This window comes from Bison bison, unplaced genomic scaffold (genome assembly GCF_000754665.1).
Source record: "Bison bison bison isolate TAMUID 2011002044 unplaced genomic scaffold, Bison_UMD1.0 scf7180017864322, whole genome shotgun sequence".
In the NCBI taxonomy this organism is placed as follows: domain Eukaryota; kingdom Metazoa; phylum Chordata; class Mammalia; order Artiodactyla; family Bovidae; genus Bison; species Bison bison.
In genome coordinates, this window is record NW_011494894.1 from 3,339,380 (window position 1) to 3,363,488 (window position 24,109).

Genomic DNA, 24,109 nt, shown 5'->3' on the forward strand with positions numbered 1-24,109 from the left:
TTATTTTCTGACTTGGATGTGTCTCGGTGGCCCGCTGTTGTCCGTTCAACTTTCCAGCTTGTCTCCACCATAATATGGTGCCTGTGGCATTTTACCAGTGGAATCCCTGCTGGACAGGCCACTTTATAGTCTCTGTGTTAGTGCCCTGCTGTAATTCCTCTGTAATCTACCAGCACTCTGCACTTTGGCCAACTGCTGCTCCCAGCCTGGGGGACCACAGCAACCTCTTAGTGTGTTCCTGCTGATTCCAGGGTCGAAAGAGTCTCCTCTCCCCAGCCGTCTTCTTCCCCTTCCATTATAGTTTATTACAATATATTGAGTGTAATCCCATGTGCTATACAGTAGGACTTTATTGGTTATTTTAGGTATAGTAGTTTGTCTGCTAACTCCAACTCCTAATTTGTCCCTCCCCCGCCCTTTTCTCCCCTCTGGTAGCCATAGGTTTGTTTTCTATGTCTGTGAGTCTGTTTCTGCTTTGTAAATACGTTCATTTCTATCTATTTTTTTAGATTTCATATATAAGTGATATCAAATGGTATTTGTGTTTCTCTGTCTGACTTACTTTACTTGGTATGATAATCTTCAGGTCCATCCATGTAGCATCATGGATCTAGCCCTCTCCTTTATCCTTGATGGTGCCCACACCACACTGGCACAGCCAATTCCTTTCTAAGGTCCTCCCCAGGAAAATGGAGGCCCAGGTTCTCCCATTTTTTGAATTTAATGACTTCATTGAAAGGCTGCAGGTATTTTTGGCTTCCCAAGGAGGCTGAGCTTGAAGAATGGAGGGGTTAGAATACCACTTCCTGCCTCTCTCATTAACGGATAACTCTCATGGTTTGTATCTATTCTAGCTCTAATATCTTTTCTACCTCAGCCTGCAGCATTCTCTCTAGATTGATGTAGGGGTGAAGAACGGAACCAAGCTGACGATGTGGTTGTTCAGTCGCCCAGTCGTGTCCGACTGTTTGCGACCCCAGGGACTACAGCACGCCAGGCAGTTAACAATATCTTCTTCCTGATCCTTTGGTCTTACTCGTGGATCTGAAATGTTTGAGCTTACTGCTCTAGTTGTTCCTTTTGAAGCTCTTCCTTAGAGCAAAATGGCCTGAGGGCTCCCAGCCTTGTTGGGGAGGTCACTTCTATAGCGGGGGGTGGGTGATGAGATGAAATAGCACTCCAGTTTGTGCTTACAAATCATTTTCCAACTTCAGTTAAATAATTACACCGTGTTGGAGGCATCACTTTGGGGGGGATTCCCAAAATTCATAATATTATTCTGTGGAAGTTACTGATGTTGAAAGGTTGCCGAAATACTGAGGACTTCATAAGTTCAGTCAAAGTTACTTAATTTGCTACTCTTGTTCCTGTTACTTCAGGAACCTTGACATTTAAGACACATAAAAAGGAATAATTATGTAAGTCATAAAATTAACACATACTGCGGCAGTTCACAAAATATGTAAGCCAAGTCTGTCTTCCTGCAGGTGTTGGGAATTCACGGGTGAGAAAAATTTGGCATTGACACAGGATGCTGATTATTATGTGGGCTTGTGCAACTTACATTATCAATCATCTTTGTTTGCACAAGAGAAGCCCTGTTACAATAGTCTTTAAGGAATTGCCCAGATTGTTTTGTTCACATCAAAACTGTTTTAATCCTGGACTCTTGGTTCATCTCCATGTCCATGCAGAAACCAAATTCTGTCTTGCAAATATTTGTCCTGGCTTCTCCATCCCCATTATTACTGCCTTAGTTCAGACCTTTGTCTGAACTAGTTTATCTCTTGTCTATAATATTATAAGATTCTCCAGACTCTTCCTGCCTCACCCAGTACATACTTTGTGTGCACCCAGGTATTCCTTATTAAATACAGATCTGATCTTTCCTTCCCACTTGGGAAGCTGTGATGCCTGGCTACTGCTTATAGAATAAAACACCATCCCTTTGAGCAAAGTGTATAAGGCACTTTTCTATCTGCATCTAAATCATGTCAGCATGTATGCATGCGTTCACTCACTTGTTCAATAGATTTTTATTGAATGCGTCATGGCAATATATACAAAGATTAATGGGCACAGTTTATGCCCAGATAAGAGTGGGGTTCTGGGTAAGGAGTAGATAGAAAGGAGAAAAATAAGGAGAGAAACCACTACACTGGCTGTAATAGGAAGATGCAGAAGATACAGTGGAGTGTGTGTGTGTGTGTGTGTGTGTGTGTGTATGCGCTCAATTATGTCTGACTCTTTGTGACCCTATGAGAGATACAGAGGAAGTGTTCACTAAATCTGTTGGGGAAAGTTAGAGAAGACATTATCGTTTACTACTTAGACTTTCCTTCCCCAAGGCACCTTTAATTCAGCAGTTCCACCATCATCTTTCAATTCTGCTAAATTAAGAGTTTCATGATAAGCAGATTCTTTTTCCTTATCTTTGTTGTCCCAGAGTTGCCTAACAAAGTACTTGGAACTTTGTGGCAACCAGTAACCACAGTTGAATTAGGACATCATACTGAATTTTGTCTGAAATATGCTGAGGTTTGGAACTGTCTTTGCTACTGAGGGATGTTCATTTTAATGACAATTATTTATGAAACAATATATTTTTTCTCCTAAATATACCCTTAGATGTTTGCCTTACTATCTGTTCTCTTTTTGAACCATAGGTAATAGCCATGTTTAATTTACTTGTTCACACTTAATTCTTAAAGTTAGTACTTAGCATTTTTAAGAGATGGGATTCCAATAGTCATAGAAAAAAAAAGCTTCCTGATTATAAGGACAAACTTAACATAATAGAGAAAATACTGCAACAAATAGTTAGCACTGAGTAGCTGAGTAGTGAGACTAGAAAGCTTCATGAGGAGAGCAGCCCAAGATGGCCGACTTCGAGGATCGGGTGTCGGATGAGGAGAAGGTACGCATAGCTGCTAAATTTATCACTCATGCACCGCCAGGGGAATTCAATGAAGTATTCATTGATGTCCGGCTACTACTTAACAATGATAATCTCCTCAGGGAAGGGGCTGTAATAAAAAAAAAAAAAGAAAGCTTCATGAGGAAGGTCAGCATCTAGCCTGATTTCAAAAGGAGGGGTCAGGCGAAAAGAAGCGATGAGAAACGTTTCAGAGAAAGTGGTCTGTATGCAAAGGTGAGAAGTACATATAGGGCATGAGATATGGATGGTTAGACCATAGGGAGGGAAACATTTAGGATTAAAAAAGAAAGTGCTTGGTGTGCTTGCTTATTTTTTTAAACATTGTATCTTGTGCTTTTAAGGTGCTTAATCCAAAATTTATTGATTTCCTGGATTAATAGCAGAATGGTTAAAAAAAATAAGGAAACTGAAATCCAGATAGAATCTCCTGGATAGTACATGAAGTTAATTTTAAGTGTATAACACTTCTTTTTTAAATCAAAGTTTTAGAATATAATACAGTGGATCATTTCTGTCTACCAGGGATTCCCAGGTGGCTCAATGGTAAAGAATCCACCTGTCAATGCAGAGATGCAGATTTGATCCCTGGGTTAGAAAGATTCCCTGGAGAAGGAAATGGAGGCCCACTCCAGTATTCTTGCCTGGGAAATCCCATGGCAGAAGAGCCTGGCGGGCTAAGGAACCATGGGTCACATAGAGCCAGACACAACTGAGCATGTATATATACATATATATATGGAATAGTAAACGGTTGTGCTCTGATCCCCTAAACAAAGCCAGAATGAAAGAAGGAAGTTGGAAATCAAGAGAGAGCTGTCTTGAGACACTGGAGAGCATCATGGTAATATTAGCCCTCCACCCTCCCTGCCCTTGTTTTCTCTAAGTCCAACTTCAGCTTAGGCCTAGCGGGTGAAAGGTCTCCCCACTTGTTTTGCCAGGTTAAGTTCAGTTCAGTTCAGTCGCTCAGTCGTGTCCGACTCTTTGCGACCCCATGAATCACAGCATGCCAGGCCTCCCTGTCCATCACCAACTCCCAGAGTTCACTCAGACTCACGTCCATCGAGTCAGTGATGCCATCCAGCCATCTCATCCTCTGTCGTCCCCTTCTCCTCCTGCCCCCAATCCCTCCCAGCATCAGAGTCTTTTCCAATGAGTCAACTCTTCGCATGAGGTGGCCAAATTCTATTAGTCAGAGCAGAAGCTGATCTGGCAAGTTTAGTGACTTAATATCCACTGAATCATAAAAGAGACTTAATTTTATTGTGAGAAAGCTCTTACAAGGCCTAACCAATTTCTGCTTCCCACTGTCATCAATGCTCTGATTCAAAATGTGTGTTAAGTTGCTTCAGTGGTGTCCTACTCTGTGCAACTCTATGGACTGTAGCCTGGCAGTCCTCTGTCTATGGGATTCTCAAGGCAAGAATACTGGAGTGGGTTGCCATGCCCTTCTCCAGGGGATCATCTTGACCCAGGGATGGAACCCATGTCTCTTGTGTCTCGTTCATTGGCAGACAGGTTCTTTACCACTAGTGCCAAATAATGCCCACCTATTTTTAGGATAGTCTAGATTGCTGCTGCTGCTGCATCGCTTCAGTCGTGTCTGACTCTGTGCAACCCCATAGACGGCGGCCCACCAGGCTCCCCCGTCCCTGGGATTCTCCAGGCAAGAACACTGGAGTGGGTTGCCATTTCCTTCTCCAATGCATGAAAGGGAAAAGTGAAAGTGAAGTCGCTCAGTTATGTCCGACTCTTCGTGACCCCATGGTCTGCAGCCTACCAGGCTCCTCCGTCCATGGGATTTTCCAGGCAAGAGTACTGGAGTGGGGTGCCATTGCCTTCTCCACAGTCTAGATTAGAACACTACTATCTCAGCTTCTGGGAGAGGAGGGTGACTAAGAGTCATCATCCCCCATCCAGGCCTGACTATCATGATTCCAGCTTTCACAGCATACTAAAAAGGCATTCGCGTGTAGACAAGAGACTGTTTTCTGGTAACTCAGAATCTCATAAACGCTTGTTGCCTTAGCTGCATCTGACATTCTACTGCGGGACAAATGGGCCCCTGCAGCGGCCAGATTGTTTTCATGTTTTATCTGTTTTCCTTTGGAAAAGGTTGAACTCTCTACTTTGTTTTGTGATGTCTAGGGGTACTGTGCTTATGTGGTTTTTGGCAAGTTTGTTTGACCCTGGATTCCTCCAAATGTCATTCTCTAAGGCAACAGAATATTCACTGAAGGCTCTTAAAAATACACCAGTTTTCTTTTGGTGGTGGGGGGTGGTTTGTCCTTGATGGATTAGGGTATAATTATTTGTAATAATGAATATACTATTACGGGAACATTTTGGAGCAGAAGCAAAACATTTAAAAATGCAATAATAACAACTGCATGTAAGAAAAACAAGGTATCTTTTGATGATCCCTTTAAGATTCATACCCCTATTCTCATCTTTGCATCAAATGTTTATTTAGTAGGATCTAATAGAGAACATCTTGCCAAGACTTGGGGACAGCAAAATGAATATATCTCCCGACTTTTCAGGAATTGCAATCTCGTACAGAAGTCAGGGCATATATTACTATAACCAGAGTATATCTAGGCTCCACAGAAAAATACAGTTCACAGTGATAATAAAAAACAAACCAGCAATATTTCTCCAGCTCATCTACTATATATATAGTTTGGTCTGCCATTTCCCACCTCAAATTTTCCCAGCGAATTCGGGAAACTCTGAGAGAGTATTTCACCTGTGCTAACCAACAGGGGTTTCTTGTCTATGAGGTGGACTCCAGGAGTTCTTCATCGTGCCTTGGTTGGCTGGTTGGTTGTTTAGTCTCTGAGTCATGTCCAACTCTTGCAACCCCACGGACTGTAGCCTGCCAGGCTTCCCTGTCCATGGGATTTCCCAGGCAAGAATACCAGAGTGGATTGCTATTTCCTTCTCCAGGGGATCTTCCTGACCCAGGGATTGAACCCGCATCTCCTGCATTGCTCGCAGTCTCCTGAATTGCATGCAGATTCTTAACTGACTGAGACGCCAGGAAAGCTTTCGTCATGCCTTACTGCACAGGTATCTTGGCCACCTTGAGAGGCTACCGTGTTCGCTTTCCTGCCTTTTGCTCTGTTCAAGAGAAGAAAATGCTTTCTGTCCCTAGCTGGTTGCTGTGGTCTACTGCCTGGACTAAAAAGAGGCAGCACTGAGTGTGCTCTGTGCCCGGCGGATCTTAATAAAGCAGCACTTTCATTTAATCATGTTATAAACTCTAACTCCCTGGGATGTTGGCTAAGTTCTGCTAGAGTTATTAGGGAGGATGGTGATGGATGGGCTGAAAGAAAATGGGATCAACATACTTCAAGTGGCACTTGAAACTACCCCTCCTTTCCTACGTGACCCGCTGGGCTTGGATTAATTGTTGCCGACAATAATTTTCTTTCACAGAATGCTTCTTTGCTTTTTAGGCACGTAGATCTTGTGCTCTCTCAACCTTGATGTTCCTCTACCTATGGATTTATTTGATAAAATACACTGAGTACCTACTATGTGTCAGGTACTCTGTTGGACCTTGGTGATATACTGGTGGATGAAACAGCCCCAGTTTCTGTTATCATGCATCTTAGCAGAAGGAATTACAGCCCTCAACGGTCTAAATATTCAGTAGATAGACAGCTTATGTTTTAAAAAAAATGTACTTATTTTTAATCGCAAGATAATTGCTTTGCAATATTGTGTTGGTTTCTGCCATACATCAACATGAAGCAGCCATCAGTCCCCTCCCTCTTGACATCATATGTCCCCTCCCTCTTGGCTTCTAACCCCTGCTGCAGAACAAATGAACAGCAGAAGGCTGTTTGTTAATGCAGAATAAAGAAGGGCCATAGGATTTCAGAGGAGCAATTGATTACTGGAAAGGCTGGACTAAACTCTGTGAAAGAGACGAGAGTTGAGACCTTGAGGGAAAGGACTAGACGGATGGAAATGAACAGGAATAGCATTCTAGGAGAACTGCGTATGGCAGGTCCCAGAAGAGAGAGGCAGTCCCGGTTTGTGTCCGTGAATGCCAGGAGAAATTCTCAGGACAGTGTAAAGTCTCAGTGACCTTGATTCAGATCACAGTCTGATCACTGGGTGTGGACGTGAGTGACTTTGGGTCAGTTCATTAGATTCTCTGAGTCTCAGTTTTCTAATCTGTAAAATGACGATATTAAGACCCACTTCCCTGGTGGTCCAGTGGTTAAGGCTTCCTCTTCCAGTGCAAGAGGTGCCAGCTTGGTCCCTGGTTGGGAAGCTAAGATCCCACATGCCTCATCGCCAAAAAAGGAAAACATAACAGATGCAAAATTTAACAATGGTCCACATAAAAAATAATTTTCAAAAGGACCTACTTCTTGGATTTTTGTATTGATTATGAGTACAAAGTATATAAATGTAGAAAAAGGGCTAAGAATCATGCTAACAAATAGGAAGTGCTCAAAACTGATAGGTCTTGGTTGAGCAGATGATGCCTGTAGGATGAAGGAAGTACTTACTTTTAGATATTTATTTTTGGCGTTTACCTGTTGCTCTTGCCTGGGTGAAAATAACTGAGAAACACTCTTCTTGTTTTGTTACCCACAAGGTGAAAGAAAAACCAATAGAAAAATAAGTGAAGAACATGAACTATTTTCTTACAATTCTTCCAACTTCTTATCATATGTGCTAAGCAGCTGAATTACTCAGCCAGATTCTGTGTTTGGGAACATGTGCTGGGCCAGTTGGGGGCTGGGAAAGGACAGCCGTTTTTTCCCCATTGCTCTTTACTTGGCAAATGGGGAGCAGAGCTGTGTGTGAGATGAACTAACCAGATACATCACTGTTATGCCAGAACATCAAGTTAGGTGATTTGAATTTAAAAGCTATTAACAAACAGGGCTCATATGTTTCTACTTCCCATCATAAACACTAGCTTATAGACACTCATCTCTATTTGTTCCAATTGTGTCTTAGCCTTTATTTGTGACAAAATCGGCTTCACTGATTTAACTTGCTCAGTCCTACTGTTGGCTTCTAATCTGTTTCCTTTATAATCACTTTAAACTCAAAGTCAAAAGTGAAGATGCCATTTCGCATAGAATAACGCAGATCTTTAATTTCAATTCCACATAGTCAAGGCTTTGAACAAGTCCTTGTGGAAAGCTCTCCTGAGTTTCTGTTGTAGCCACACTACAGTAAAATGAGCAGAATCAGAAATAATATGTCTGGCTCTTTTTAGTTTTCAGTGTCTTTTGCTGAAAGAATGCCAGCTTGTACCAGAAAATCTAAAAGAGAAAGACAGAGAATTGTCAGTGGGAGTGAGATATTTCATAGTTGCAATAAAAAACCAGCTAAAACTAAAAGGAAAGTGAGAGCATTTGGTAAACATGAAAAAAAAGAAGCAAGAAATAGGGGGAAAAGAATTACTAGATAGGCTAACAGTTTGCAAATAAGCCAAATGGCAAAGAATTGTTGAAAGAAGAATGGTACCTGATTACTGGCCAGCGATTCAACACTTGTCTCTACTGAATGAGATGGAAGACTCAAAGGGGATTGTAATTCCAATCCAGTGGGTTTCTTGTACTCTGAATTACCAGCAGACTAGAACAGCTCATATCATGATTTAATTGAGCAAGGCATCTCTAAATTTGTAGCCCCAATCCTTTTTGTTCCTAATATGGTTCCTTAGCCTTTCTTCTGAGATTGAACACCTGAGCACCGTTGTATTCAAGTTAATTGATTAAGTGTATCATTGTAGCTGCCAGTGAGACTCTTGAGGGCATGGAGCCTGTTGTGTCCATCAGTGAGTTTCCTATGCCTGACCCAAGACTGGGCACACATTAGGTGTTTTCTGAAAGTTGTGACATGAATGAATAAACTAGTGACCCTTTGGCATGGCCAAACAGGCTTTCAGCCCGTTTCTTTGACTATTCTTTAGACAGATTGCTTATTATTCTACTTCCTCTGAAGCAATGAATTCTCTCTGACATCCAAGAAACATTCAAAAAGAGAAATAGGACTTTGATTCCCAAAAGGGTTTCCCTGCAAACACAAAGTATTTCATGTGCAATGATGAAAGAACCAAATCAGTCTGGCACCCTCATGACAGTAACTGACAGGCTGACAAGCTGTGCTTTGCCTGAAAAATCTCAGAGGGCTGGGTGTGTTTTTCATACCCTGCCAGTTTTGAGCATCCACCTGACAGATGTCTGTCGGGTGGCAGCAAGAAAGAACAGCCTCGGGGAGGCCCAGTGGTGTTGCCTGGGTGTGCAGCTGGGTGTGAAAAGTGGCCTAACTTTGACTACTGCGTGATCTCATCTCTGGACCTGGAACCTAAGATATTTTCATTTCCTCAATTCTGGGAATTAGAGTCACTTTCAGAAATAGGAACATCATTGTCCCTTTATTCTAATCTGTGTGTGTGTGCGTGCTCAGTCATGTCTGACTCTTTGGGACTCCATGGACTGTAGCCCGCCAGGCTCCTCTGTCCATGGGAATTCCCTGGCAAGAAGACTGGAGCAGGTTGCTGCTTCCTACTCCAGGGGATCTTCCTGATCTTGGGGTCAAACCTGCGTCTCCTGTGTCTCCAGCATTGGCAGGCAGATTCTTTACCACTGTGCCACCTGGGAAGCACATGAAGTGAACGAAGACAGCTTATTAAAAAGGTATAGATTTGGGAATCAGATGAATAGTTTTTAGGTGAGTGAAAGTGAGCAAATATCAATGAGTCTGTGATTCTTAATCCAAAGAAGTGTGTATGGTACTTGTTTCACAGCGTTGTTGAGAATGGAGATAGTGTGCCTGGAGTTTATGAGATGTTTGTTTGTTCTCCCTGCAAATCCATATGTTGAAACTGAATCCCCAGGGTGATGGCATGAGGACTCATGGCCTTTGGAAGTGATTAGGTCATGAGGGTGGATCCCTCATGAGTGGGATAAGTGCCCTCTTAGACCTTGAAGCGTTCACTCTCCATTTCCACCCTGTGATGACAGATTGAAAAAGATGGACTGTCTATGACCCAAGAAGCTGATCCTTAACAGACACCAAATCTGCTGGTGCCCTGAACTTACTTTCCAGCCTCTAAAATTGTGGCATATAAATGTGAGTTATTTAAGCCACCCAATCTATGGTATTTTTGTTATAGCAGCCCAAATGGATTAAGACAGGGTCTATTGAGCAGTGGTTCTTAACTGGAGCAGTTTTGTATTCCCCACTATCTAGGGGCATTTGGCAGTGTCTAGGGACATTTTTGTTTGTCACAGCTAGGGAAGTTGCTACTGGCATCTAGTGGCTAGAGGGGTGCTGCTCAACATCCTGTAATGCATAGAATAGCCACCACCACCACAACCCCCTCCCTCTAAACAAGGAACTGTTCTGCTCCAAGCAGTCAGTACTGCTGAGCCTGAGAAAGGCTGCTGGAGAGCAGGAGTGCTCCAGCCCTGAGCAGAAGCTCATAGGATTAAGTCCTAGAAGGCTTGTTGTCTTGTTCTCCTTAAATAAACCCCCACTCAGAAATCATCTGACCCTTTAAACCATGCTCCTCATTTAAAAAGCATTTGGGCTTGAATCTTTTAACACCAGGTTGAACCAGAATGTTCTGTAACATATTTTAGTGACTCAGGCACGCACTCTTTCAGTGCATGAGAGAAGGGAGGATGAGACCCGTGTCATCCTCCCAGTCTCACAGAATCCTGCAAAATGTTTCCCCGGGCTCTCTCTCATCTTCGGCCACATTCCGTGGAGTGATGTGTGGGGTCTGCTCTCTGGCTTCTAACTTGCTGTGATTTCCGAGGCACTGTGTTGGCAGAGTTTGCTCATAACTCAGTTGTCTAGCTGTTACGGGTAACCCCCAACCCCCAAATTCACATGATGAAGTCCTAACCCCCCAGTGCCTCACAGTGTGAGTGTGTTTGGAGTTCAGGTCTTTAAAGAGGTACTCTAGGCAAAGTTAGGTCATTAGGATGAACCTTAATCCAATCTGACTGGTGTCCTTCTAAGCGGACATGAGGACACAAGTACAGAACAAAGACTAGCAGTATCAGGGTCACCTTGGAACTCATTAAAAATGCAGATTCTCAAGCTCTATCTCAAACTTACTGACTCAGAAACTGGGGAGGTGGGACACAGCAATATTATGTTTTTAAGAAGCCCTTCAGGACATTCTGATACATATTCAAATTTGAGACTTTAGATATGGCATCTTCAATCCTCTGAGAATTCTTTTTGTTTTCAGCACAGTCTCTTTTGTCTGAAAGGACACTCTGGTATCTAAATGTTGGAATTCCTCCCCAGAGTGACATACTATTCTTTCATTAAAACACCCTTTAGCTGCTTTCCTATGGGGAGGTCATCAGTAGGTTCATAGATTTTATAATGAGAAATTCAATTCTCAATCATCCTTCCATCAAAATCAGAGCACTGGCTAGCTCATCCCCTGAAAATTATTTTTCCCTGACCAGGCTTGTAACATATTTATCCCTAGTTGCAACATTACATGCCCTTGTGTGTTATCACCAGGCTGCAAGTTCCAAATTTATGTGCTTGATGAGGAAAGGAGGAGGGGAGGGGATCTTCTCAATAGTTTTAGATAAACAGTAATATGAATAGTTTCACATTGTAAAGCATTTTCCAATGTACAAAACTCTGTCTTTACCTCCTGAAATGTTTGTGTCCTCATCTGTACAGTAGGGATAATTATACTTAGCTAATAGGGAATTTAAAACAAGCTCATGAGTTTGGTTCCCGATTTCTCAGAAGGGAAACTGAAGTTCAGAGAAATCACATGACACAAGCTGTGAGTCCTATAAAGAGATTTTCTGATACCATCATTGCAAAAGAAGACAAACCCATTTGTTCCCACATTGTAGTTTTTTAGCACTAAATAGGAATGGTCCAGCCACCAGGACTCTCAATGACACATGCCTGGGAGACAAATTATGCTTCTTACATCTTTGGTTGTTGATCCATGGCCTCACTATAAATAACTGAAATGTACAGTCCAGGGGGGCGGCTTTTAATTCTCTTCTGAAAATTTACAGAGGGGGAAGACAGAGTTCTAACGCCAGCTAATTACAGCTAGAGTCAATGGGAAAAAATGAATTGTGACAAAAGCCAACCATCAGTGGCAAGGTACTGTCAGCGGTGGGAGGACTTGGGAAGGCTGGTGACGCATGGCTGTGGAAAGCTCTGAAGATGAAGGTGGCTCTTCCCGTTACTGCTGGACACCTGCTCTAAGGAGCCTGAGGATCCGGGGGAAAAACAGGCTCTGTCCACACGTTGGAAAACTTTCTGTATTAGAATGTTGAACATTGCCTGATGCAAAAATTCTGGGGGGATGGTACAGATGATTGCCAATTCCCCCCAAAAAGAATGGAGATAGAGCCATGTGAAAGCCTTGCAGGAAACTGGAAAAACTCTGCGGAAACCTTGATGCTTGAATGAAAGAGTGTATGCATTTGTGTTTACACGTATGTGCACGCCCCCCGCCTCTCTGTTTGTTAGCCGCTCAGGTGTGTCCAACGCTTTGCGGCCCCGTGGACTGTAGCCTGCCAAGGCTCCTCTGTCCATGGGATTCTCCAGGCACGAATACTGGAGTGGGCTGCCATTCCCTTCTCCAGGGCATATACACGCCTGTGTCGTGCAAGCGCCTGGGCTTGTGTGATTGTGTGTGCATGTGCTTGTGCTTAATGTTTGTTTTTTATGCCTTTTAAAAGCCCCACAAATGTTTGCGGGAGAGGATTTTAAATGATATGTAGGCATGCCAGGTTGTCTTTGAGAAAACATAAATTTCCGGGAGCCATGGAAATTGCGATGGAATTTTCCTAGATTCTCAAAAGAAGTGAGTGCCAAAATTTAAGGTATAATTAGAATATGTTAAAGTATATTCTTGGCAACCACCTACTTAATAGGTATTTTATGTCATTTTTTCCCCTCCCTTTCAAGATGAGAGTCAATTGTTGGCCACACCTTAGCACGTTGGCATAATTTGGATACATAACCTCGTTCTGACCTCCAAAAACTGCCACCTTGGCCCCTTTGTTTTTCGTTCTGAATGCATAAGTTATTGTTGCTTTTTGCAGTCTGATGATATAACTAAAGCTCCAAATAAGTCACAATAATAATAATAATACAAGAGTTGACATTTATTTTCTACTATGCACTGGGCATTGTTCTAAGATTTTATAGGTAATATCAACTTTAACTCCTACAGTTTAGGGGCAGACTGTACTTGCTTCCCTTTTTTTCTGAGTTCATTGTAATGAGGGCAAAAATAATCTTTTTAAAAGTACAAATCGAGATTGAAAGCTAACAAATCAAGGTCTGGATTTTGCCAGTGAACATATTTTGATTGGCCTGCAAAGTGTTCAGAAAAATATTATTTTCCAACATTTAAAAACTGATTGTTTCTCATAAGAGTTCATATCTCTGTCAGCTTTGAAAAAAGATCAGATATTTAACACTGCAGATATTTGACATTTCCTTCTCATAGGCCAGTGATTGGCTGGGGGTGGGTAATTATTGGATTTCCTTCTCACAGGCCAGTGATTGGCTGGGGGTGGGTAATGATTGCCAGTTTAGATGAATAGTAAGTCTTCAACATTCTGCTACACAGTTAGTTTATCTTCCTCTAAAATGTTGAAGTACCTAGGGCTTGATCGTTAGATCTCTTCTTTTTTCTATACTCATCACTCTGTACTCACTCCCTGGGTGATTTCATCTAATCTCATGACTTTTAATATTATTTCAATACAGATTAATCCAAAATTAATATTTTCATTACAAAATACTCTGCTTTTCAGTAAGTGTCTATTAGCAGATGAATGTATAAAGAAGATGTGGTACATATATACAATGAAATATTATTCAGAATTAGTAATAAGAATAAAGGATTAAATAATGCCATTTGCAACAATGCCATGGATGGACCTAGAGATGATCATACTAAGTGAGAAAGAGAAAGACAAATACCATATGATATCACTTATAGGTAGAATCTAAAAAAAATGATACAAATGAATTTATTTACAGAACAAAAATGGATTCACAGACATAGTTTAAAAAGGGCAAAGGTGGAGAAGGATAAATTAAGAGTTTGAGATACTATTGCATGCAAAATAGATCAACGGCAAGGATCTATTGTATAGCACAGTGAACTATATTCAATATCTTATAATGACCTATAATGGAAAAGAATCTGAGAAAGATTATGTATGTGTATATATATATACATATATATATATGTATGTATATATATCTGAATCACTGCATATACCTGAAAGTAATACATTGCAAATCAACTATACTTCAATTTTTTAAAAATGCAAGTCTGTTCATGGCTCTACGCTGCTTAAAATCCTCCACTGACTGCCCAGTTCACATAGAGAAAAGCCTCAGTTCAGTTCAGTTCAGTCACACAGTCATGTCTGACACTTTGCGACCCCATGGACTGCAGCACGCCAGGCCGCCCTGTCCATCACCTGCTCCCAGAGCTTGCTCAAATTCATGTCCATTGAGTAAGTGATGCCTTTCAACCATCTCATCCTCTGTTGTCGCCTTCTACTCCTGCCTTCAATCTTTCCCAGTATCAAGGTCTTTTCAAATGAGTCAGTTCTTTGCAGCAGATGGCCAAAGTATTGGAGCTTCAGATTCAGCATCAGTCCTTCCAATGAATATTCAGGACTGATTTCCTTTAGGATGGACTGGTTGGATCTCCTTTCAGTCCAAGGGACTCTCAAGAGGCTTCTCCAACACCACAGTTCAAAAGCATGAATTCTTCACCTCTTAGCTTTCTTTATGGCCCAACTCTCACATCCATAATGACTCCTGGAAAAACCATAGCTTTGACTAGACCAACTTTTGTCAGCAAAGTAATGTCTCTGGTTTTTAATACACTGTCTAGGTTTGTTATAACTTTTCTTCCAAGGAGAAAGTGTCTTTTAATTTTATGACTGCAGTCGCTGTCTGCAGTGATTTTGGAGCCCCAAAAATAAAGTCTGTCACTATTTCCATTGTTTCTCCATCTATTTGCCATGAAGTGATGGGACTGGATGTCATGATCTTTGTTTTTGGAGTGTTGAGTTTTAAGACAGCTTTTTCACTCTTCTCTTTCACTTTCATCAAGAGGCTCATTAGTTCCTCTTTGCTTTTTGCCATAAAGGTGGTATCATCTGCATATCTGAAGTTATTGATATTTCTCCCAGCAATCTTGATTCCAGCTTGTGCTTCATCCAGTCCAGCATTTCACATAATGTACACTGTGTATACGTTAAACAAGCAGGGCGACAATATACAGCCTTGACATACTCCCTTCCCAATTTGGATCCAGTCTATTCCATGTCTGGTTCTAACTGTTGCTTCTTGACCAGCATACAGATTTCTCAAGAGGCAGGTCAAGTGGTCTGGTATTTCCATCTCTTTAAGAATTTTCCACAGTTTGTTGTGATCCACACAGTCAAAGGCTTTAGCATAGTCAATGAAACAGAAGTAGATGTTTTTCTGGAATTCTCTTGCTTTTTCCATGATCCAGCAGATGTTGGCAATTTGATCTCTAGGTCCTCTGCCTTTTCTAAATCCAACTCGAACATCTGGAAGTTCTCAGTTCATGTACTATTGAAGCCTTGCTTGGAGAATTTTGTGTATTACTTTGCTAGCATGTGAGATGAGTGCAGTTGTGCGGTAGTTTGAGCATTCTTTGGCATTGCCTTTTTTTGGGATTGGAATGAAAACTGACCTTTTCCAGGCCTGTGGCCACTGCTGAGTTTTCCAAATTTACTGGCATGTTGAGAGGAGCACTTTCACAGCATCATTTTTTATGATTTGAAATAGCTCAACTGGAATTCCATCACCTCCACTAGCTTTGTTCGTAGTGATGCTTTCTAAGGCCCACTTGACTTCACATTCCAGAGAAAAGCCAAAGCTGTCTTAAAGGTGTAAAAGACTTGACACAGCCCTTTGCCCTAACCTTGCACATTGCCTTCTGCGATCATTGACTCCTCACCCTCTCCCCTGTACAAGCCACTTCAGTGGACTGCTTGTTCTTCTTTAAACATGGTAGATATGCCCCGTAGTGGAGCCTCTTTAACTTCCTGTCTGGAACACTCTTCTCCTGGATATCTCATTTCCTTACCTCCTTCATACTCTTGCTGAAGTGCCACTTTCTTACTGAGGCTTTACCTGACAACCCATCACGTATTTCATTGCGTTGCATTCCTATGCTCTCTCCTGCTCTATTTTGATCCTTTGTGAAAATTATCGCCAGCTGAATTACTATACGTGTTTATTTTATGTAATTATCTCTTTCTCTTTGAATTGCAATGTTGCTTTCCAAAGGCCAAAATGTTTTTTCCATTGCTATATCCCAAGTGATACAATGGTACCTGATCCTAAGTAGGTGCTCAATGAATATCTGCTAAATAAATGAATGAATGAATAAATAACTTGGCTCCAACTAAAATGTTTTCAAGGTGAATGGAACAGATTCAAAGGAATAGATAAAACAAGTAAGTGGCTAAAAAATACTCAAAATTGGATTAAGAAGGTATATATTTCTTTTTTTCAACCTGAAATAACATTTATGTGCACTATTTGAAATGAACATTCTTACAAACCAATAGTGTAAAGGGACACAGAAAAAAATAGAGCTCTGTTTAATAATGAATTTTTAAGCATTGACTTAAAAATCATTGAAAGTTGGAGTTAATTTTAAATGGACCAGGCTTTAGCTGATACCAAATTTTAAAAGTCACAAGCTTAAAGAGCCTCTTCTGTGAACATTACTTTCACCTTCTTGCACTAAGCCAGTGGATTGGATCCCCCAGGAAGAGCAGCATCAACATCATTGGAACTGGTTAGACATTCAGATTCTCAGACCCCACCCCAATCTGCTGCATCAGAAACAGATAACTAACGAGAACATGCTGTATAGCACAGGGAACTCTACTTAATGCACTCTAGTGACCAGAGTGGGAAGTCAGTCCAAAAGCGAGGGGATGTATGTGTACGTTGGGCTGATTCACTTTGCTGTACAGCAGAAACTAGCACAACAGTGTAAAGCAAATATGCTCCAATAAAAAATGAATTAAAAAAGCAAGTCCTGGGGTAGGGTTCAGAAATTTGTATTTAACAAGTCCTCCAGGTGATTCTGACGCATGCGAAAGTTTGAGAACCATGGCTGGCTATCACCCACTCTGGCTCTCCAAGGGATACACTGCTTCCCGGCCACCCTCCCAAATGGAAACTGTATTCCAATTGCTTTCTTTGGACCACTGGCTTGAAGTGAGCTAGTGGTGTAGTTGTTAGGCCTCCTTGCCTCTCAGGCCATTTTCACTCCCTCCTCTGACAATTGAAACACGTACACACACACACACACTTGGGTTATGAGACCAGACTTATTACCCATTGCACCTTCTCATTTGATATCATTTTGTCTTCTGCCTCGTGCACAAACAAGGTATGCTTTCCCTATTTCTAAAACAAAACAGGGCTTCCCTGATGGCTTAGTGGTAAAGAATGTTCCTGCCAGTGCAGGAGACGCAGGGTTGATCCTTATTGGAGAACCCACATGTCCCGGAGCAATTACGCCCATGTGCCACAACACTGAGCCTGTGCTGTAGAGTCTGGGAGCCACAGCTACCGAAGCCCACACACTCTAGACACTGTGCTCTGCACCAAAAGCCACCACAATGAGACGCTCACACACTGCGCTGGAGAGTAGTCCCCTCTTGCCACGACTAGAGAAAAGTCCGTGCAGCAACGAAGACCCAGAATAGCCCATAAATAAAATCGTAAAAAACGAAACAAACATTTGAAAATTCTCTCATGAACTTCTTTTCCCTTAAGTCATTTTCCCATTTCTCAACTTATTTTTACAGCAGAACTTAAAATGAATTCTCTAAAATTTCTCCTTTTTCTTTTGAATCCACTAAATCAGGCTTTTACTGACACCGCTTTACTAAAACTGCCTTTATCAAGGTCATCTCACTTTGCTACATCCAATGAGCAGTGTTTAGTTCTTCTCATATAGTTTGTCTTCTCTGAGTACTGACCACTTCCCTACTCTATCTATGCCCATTCTACATCTAATACCATGGCTTTAAAAACCAGTGAAGAATCTGCTTGCAATGCTAGAGGCCCGGGTTTGATCCCTGGGTCAGAAAGATCCCCTGGAAAAGGGTATGGCTACTCACTCCAGTATTCTTGACTGGAGAATCCCATGGACAGAGGAGCCTGCAGGCTTACAGTAGAAAGAGTCAGACGTGACTGAGTGACTAACACTTTCATATTCATATATTGATGACTCCCAAATTTTTATCTCCAGATCCAAATGGTACCCTAGCTCTAGAGTTCAAACCTATATCCAAATGTCTGCTTCTCTTATCCATTTTGGTGATTAACAGGCATCTTGAAATTAACGTATCCAAAACTGATTGCCTATATGATCCCTCCCAGACCTACTTCTTTACATTCTTATCTCAGTTGATTATAACTCCATTCTTCCAGTTGCTTAGACCACGATAACATTTACACTTCTTTCTCTTTCATGTCACATGTAAAGCAACAGCAAACATCGTTGGCTCCATTTTCAAAATACATCCAGAATGCTTAGATTCTTCTTCCAGAGCTCTTACACTGGTCCAAGCCACAGTCATATCCCTCCTGGATTGTGTGATGAGCTCCTAAATGGTCCGACTTCTCTTGTTCCTGGTGAGTCTATCTCAGCACAGTGCTGGCCTGATCCTGCTAAGCCTAAGTCAGATCTCCACTCCTCTACCCAGATCCTTTCAGTGATTGCCCCACCTGGCCAGAGTGCAAAGCAGAGCACTTATGACTGAAGAGGTCCGCCGTGACCAGTCCACCATTAAGTTTTTGATCTAAATTCCTGCTCACTCTCTCCTCAGCTCCCTGGCCTTTTTGCTATTTTCGTTCTTCCTCCCTTTCTGAAAAGTTTTGTCTGTTTGGACGAACCATGCAGCACGTGGGATCTTGGTTTCCTGACCAGGGATTGAACCCGTGCCTCCTGCAGTGGGAGTGTGGAGTCTTAACCACTGGACCCCAGGAATTCCCATCTTTGCCATCTAAACACTTACCAGGCACATCCCACTTCAGGGTCTCTGCCCTGCAGTACCTGCTGCCTTCGCCTGGACTATTTCCTTGCAATTTTCTGCATTCCTCTCTCTCACATCCCCCAAGGTCACAATTCCAATGTTTCTTGTCTAACATTTTAATTCTCTCAGATAGCTTCTCTCTCCCTTCCATTTATCTATAACACAAACTTTATAACTTAGCACCATATGGCAGATGGTGTATTTTATTCATCTGTGTTGTTCATTGTCTCTCTTCCATACTAGACTATAACTTCGTGAAAGTAGAAATTTGTGTCTCTTTTGCTCTTCCCCAGTGCCTAGAGCAGTGCCTGGCATGTAGTAGACACTGAATATCTCTTTCCTGAGAAATGAGTGAACTAAAACTTAAGCTCATAATTTCAAAAAGAGCATCTGTACTCATCCACAGGCCGAAGGGATAATATAAAACTCTTGCATTTTTAATGGAAAAAAATGTATAAATATTCTTGTGATGACTTTGTTAAGGCCTGTCCCTCCTCCCACCTGATTCTGAGTAGCATGAAGACTGGAACTGAGTCTCATTGACAACTGAGGCTTCTTCTTTGGACATAAAGTGTAATTGGAGGAGGGCACATCAAGTAGTCAAGATACACAATATTTTGATACAATGTTTTTTAAATGTCAAGATATAAAAACCTGATGAATAGCATATCAAAATAAGATTAGTATTCCTGACTGTCTTTAGCTTCAGTCTCAAATTTGGCTTCACTTGGTGCTAATTTTACCTTTTTAACCTATATTTATACATATTGATTTGATTGGTTGATCAGAGCATGGCACATAGTAAGTGTCGGCTGCTTTAGTTATTAATGCCAAAGCACAAAGGAAGGTCTCTAAGAGATAGGTTTCTCATACTCTGTACCTTTGCTGGCCTTCATTTGTTTGTTCATGCTGCAAATGGTTATCAGGTGGCAAAAGGTTATGTGTGTGTGTGTGTGTGTGTGTATGTGTATAATGATTTATTAATTTAAACATTCCCCACACACTATAAACAGTTATTTCTGCTATCATCCCCATTTTACACATGTGGAAATTGAGGTCCAGAGAGATGAAATGACTTGGGTGCGTTCATAGTAAGTGGCAGCTCTAGGCTTGATAGTGGCAGATCTTCTGTGGATAGGAAGTCTGATAGTCTGCACGGCACCGGGATACATTTCAGGAAAAGGGAATCTAAGCAAATTCCTTTTACTCTTATAGAGCAAGTTCACACAGACACCAAAATAAATCATGAAAACCTAGGAAAAAACATGTCACGATGTAAACACTAGGCTAGGGAAACTAATGTGGAATTATTTTATGAAGCCTGTGAAACAAATGGAACACGTTACAAAGCAGGGTCATTAGTGTTTGTTTGTTTGTTTTTTGTTTTAAAGTACAGTTGGCTTCGAGAACCGGGGTGTAGTATGGAAGAAAGAAGAGTGAAGGGAGGAGGTAAATTATCCTACCCTCTACAGTAACAGAGATGGGTTGCTCTGATAGTTTCCTTATCATTATATACCTTTTAAAATGCTTTCTCCCTGTGAGAAATAATTCATGGGGCCCTTATGGGAATGCAGGCAATCCACTAAGCTCTAAATGGTTTTGTATATAACAGGTAGGATCCCAGGTGGGGATTATGTGCTAGAGATTATTTGTAAGTCACTCATAGCAAATACCATTGGAGCCAGCCATACGAATTGGGAATAGTGCTTCAAGGCTGTTGTTGACGTTTATCATCAGAAAGATAGCTTACCATTTAAAATGTGTAAGCAGGTTTTCAGGAAATAACATTAACACATTTAAGTGAATATCATCTCTACGCCATTACTGAAAGCACCATCTCCCCTTGCTTTGTGCAAAATAGTGAACTTTTATCGCATTTGGTGAATACTGGCAGTAACATAAGTAAATCTTTGAGAAATGGGTTAAGGGTTGATAACGTGAGAGGCCTGTAGGTCTGGTCCAGGCTTCCATCAGATTACTGTTCTGGTCCCTTTTCCTAGTGTGTGTGAGGTTTGTGTGTGTGCCTTTGTGGCTCAGACGGTAAAGAATCTGCCTTATAATGCAAGAGACCCAGTTTCAGTCCCCAGGTTGGGAAGACCCTCTAGAGAAGGAAATGGCCACCACTGCAGTATTGTTGCCTGGAGAATTCCATGCACAGAGGAGCCTGGCGGACTACAGTCCACAGGGTCGCAAAGAGCTGGGCATGACTGTCCACTTTTTGTATTTGCAGGCTCTGTCTTAAACCAAGTTGCATAATATTGGGATAGTGACATGGTTTCGAATTCCAAGTGCTTAGATGACTTCTGATTTCCCTCTGCCCGTCTCAAAAGTCATCAGCAAAGTGGGCTTCACCCGGACTTGAAGCCACAGGCTTCCCCTCCTGAGCTCCTAAGCTGTTCACCCTGGCAGACCAGAAAAAAATTAGAAAATAAAAGTGCAGCCGCCCCCAGGTCCGAGTGGAATTTTATATTCTGATCTGACTCCTTTTAAGAGGTGTTGAAATAAAGTCAGATTGTTTTACTTCCCTTTTACTTTTACCTGATTTTCTGGGGCTCTTTGAAGTCCCAGGGCAGACCAACAGCTTTACTTAGTTTTCTTTATGAGACCTTGTAAGTGCTGTCCTCCTGTGCCATTTTGTTTTGTGTGTTCTTGAGAGTAGGACTCATTGCTTTTTGGTGTATGTGAGGAATGATCCCTGTCCTAAATCACTGAACGCTTCATTGGAAATAAAGAAGAGTTTTAAAGCTGTGATTTCACATAAGAAGAGTCTTCTCTAGCAGCACAATTTGAAAGCATCAATTCACTACTCTACACAATATGGATGACTAGTAAGGACCTACCATATAGCACAGGGAACTCTACTTAGTCTATAAAGACCTAAATGGGAATAGAATCTAAAAAAGAGTGGATATATGTGCATGTATAAATGATTCATTTTTCTGTACAGCAAAAACTAACAGCATTGTAATTCAACTGTACCCCAGTCAAAATTTTAAAAAATAGTAGTTATTTCAAAATTTGGGGGAGGGACATAGCCCCAAAGCATCATTTTCCAATGTTAACTATAATCATTTGGTATCTCTCAGTAGGAAAAAAAGAGTCAGAGAACACTGAGACCAGACTTCTTTGATATTTCTGAAGTCAAGCACAGAGGTTTGAGGGAAAACATTGGATTTATCATACTGTTCCTATTAGGCAATATCACGATGAATTACAGTCTAATGTTACAAGAGGGCTGAAGCAATGAGTGTGGCTGCCTTGTTAAATCACTCTGCTATCAATCAGTTCTGTGACCTTCAGCAAGACACTTTGCTGGGACTTGAGCTTTCCTATTTCTCTACTTCTTTTCTTCTACCTATGCAAGAAGAAATTCAAAAGTTCACAGATAAAATTTCATTCATTTGTTCACTGAACATTTGTATTGATCATCTACTTTAGTGCCGAACTGATCACAGGGTACCAATGATTCAGCGCCAAGCAAAGCAAAACTTGGTTGTCACACTGTTGGAGTTTACATTCTAGTGGGAAGAGGTATTAAAAAATCATAAAAAGAAAAAATGTATAAATATAATAACTTTAAAGAGTTAAGGGACATGCTTTGAGCCATGCAAGCATTTCAAAGGGAGAATTGAGCTAGTCCACCATGAGTATTCTATTTTATGCAAGGGATAGTTTAGGAAAAAGAAAATGTTTATGACAAGATTTTTTTCACTCAAAAACAGTCTTATTGAGTCACACAGAGGAAATCATATATCTTTATTTCATGCTATGGAGAAAAACAATTTAGTAGATTATATAAGAACTCCTTGAAGATAGAAAACCAGTTTTGTAGAGAGAAGCCAAGCTTCTAAGGACTGAGTATGGATGCACTTCTGTGTCAGTGAGCAAATGGGCTACATTTGTGAACAGGCTTGAAGGTGTAGGATAAGAAGAGGGAATGGTGAGTGGAGAGAGCAAGATGACAGACAGGAGGCAGTATGAGAGGGACCCCTATGGGGCTTCCCAGGGGGCACAGTGGTAAAGAATCCGCCTGCCAATGCAGGAAACACAAGAGACGTGGGTTCAATCCCTGGGTGAAGAAAGATCCCCTGGAGTAGGAAATGGCACCCCACCCCAGTATTCTTGCCTGGAAAATTCCACGGACAGAGGAGCCTTGTGGGCTACAGTCCATGGACTTACAAAGAGTCGCACATGACTGAGTGACTGATACTGCCCCATGTTCCCAGATCCTTTAAGTCTTAAAGCTACTCAACCCACATAGTGTTTCTACAGACATTGATATAGAGGTTGGACTTTGTGATTCTAGGTAATAGGCCAAGAAACAGAGATCCTGAACTGTCAGGAATCTGCAAAAAGTGAAGATGGGGTCTCTCTGGGCTTCACTAAGGTTAAGTTCAATAAGATTTCTGTGAGGCAAGAGGATTCAGCAAATATCAGTGTTATACTCCATGTTCAGTTATAGGCTATATTTAATAGAAGACTGTCAAAGAGAAAATTCGCTCTGCTTTTTTGCTACTAAAATGCTATCTGTTATCTCCAGTGACTGTACTCAAATCCTCTGAGTGGGCTTCAGTTCACCTCATGATATCTTCTGTTATGTGCACATCTCTTTCTATAGACCCTGGTGGAAACCTGCTCTCTCAAGGATTTGAATGGACTTGGAAATTGGGAGAGTACCACTTTCAGGAGCATTCTTTATGGAGTGTGGGAACAGATGGATAAATTCATCCCCATGTGGATAGTTCTAAGATACATTGATATACTTTTTATAAACCCTCCTGTAAGAACAAGCCCCAGTTGTCCACAGAAGTGACCTCAAAAATTAGCTTCTCCCTCCTTTTTAACTTTCCCTCTTCCCTCTCTCCTCCTTCTAAGAACTGCTCCTCAACTGGACTACCTGGATACAAGTCCTCATATCAGGATCTGCTTTTGTAGGGACAAATGCTAAAATCTGTGCATATTTGAAAAGAAGACTATGGATGCTGCTCTCTGTTTTTCCATTCCTGGATATGTTTATGCCTTTGTGAATTCCAAAGTACTATTATTATTGCATTTTATC

The 24,109-nt window shown here is 41.4% G+C and overlaps 1 protein-coding gene and 1 pseudogene across 1 annotated transcript in view; both read left to right on the forward strand.

The window, feature by feature from the left end:
• The first annotated feature begins 2,878 nt into the window (after positions 1–2,878).
• LOC104998103 overlaps positions 2,879–24,109 on the forward strand; it is a 25,306-nt pseudogene continuing 4,075 nt past the window's right edge.
• The window catches only part of KCNK2 (potassium channel, subfamily K, member 2), a 248,957-nt gene continuing 234,387 nt past the window's right edge, over positions 9,540–24,109 (forward strand). The window contains exon 1 of the mRNA XM_010853063.1: positions 9,540–9,646. The gene's annotated coding sequence lies outside the window, so the exon portion shown is untranslated. The remainder of the gene's footprint in view (positions 9,647–24,109) is intronic.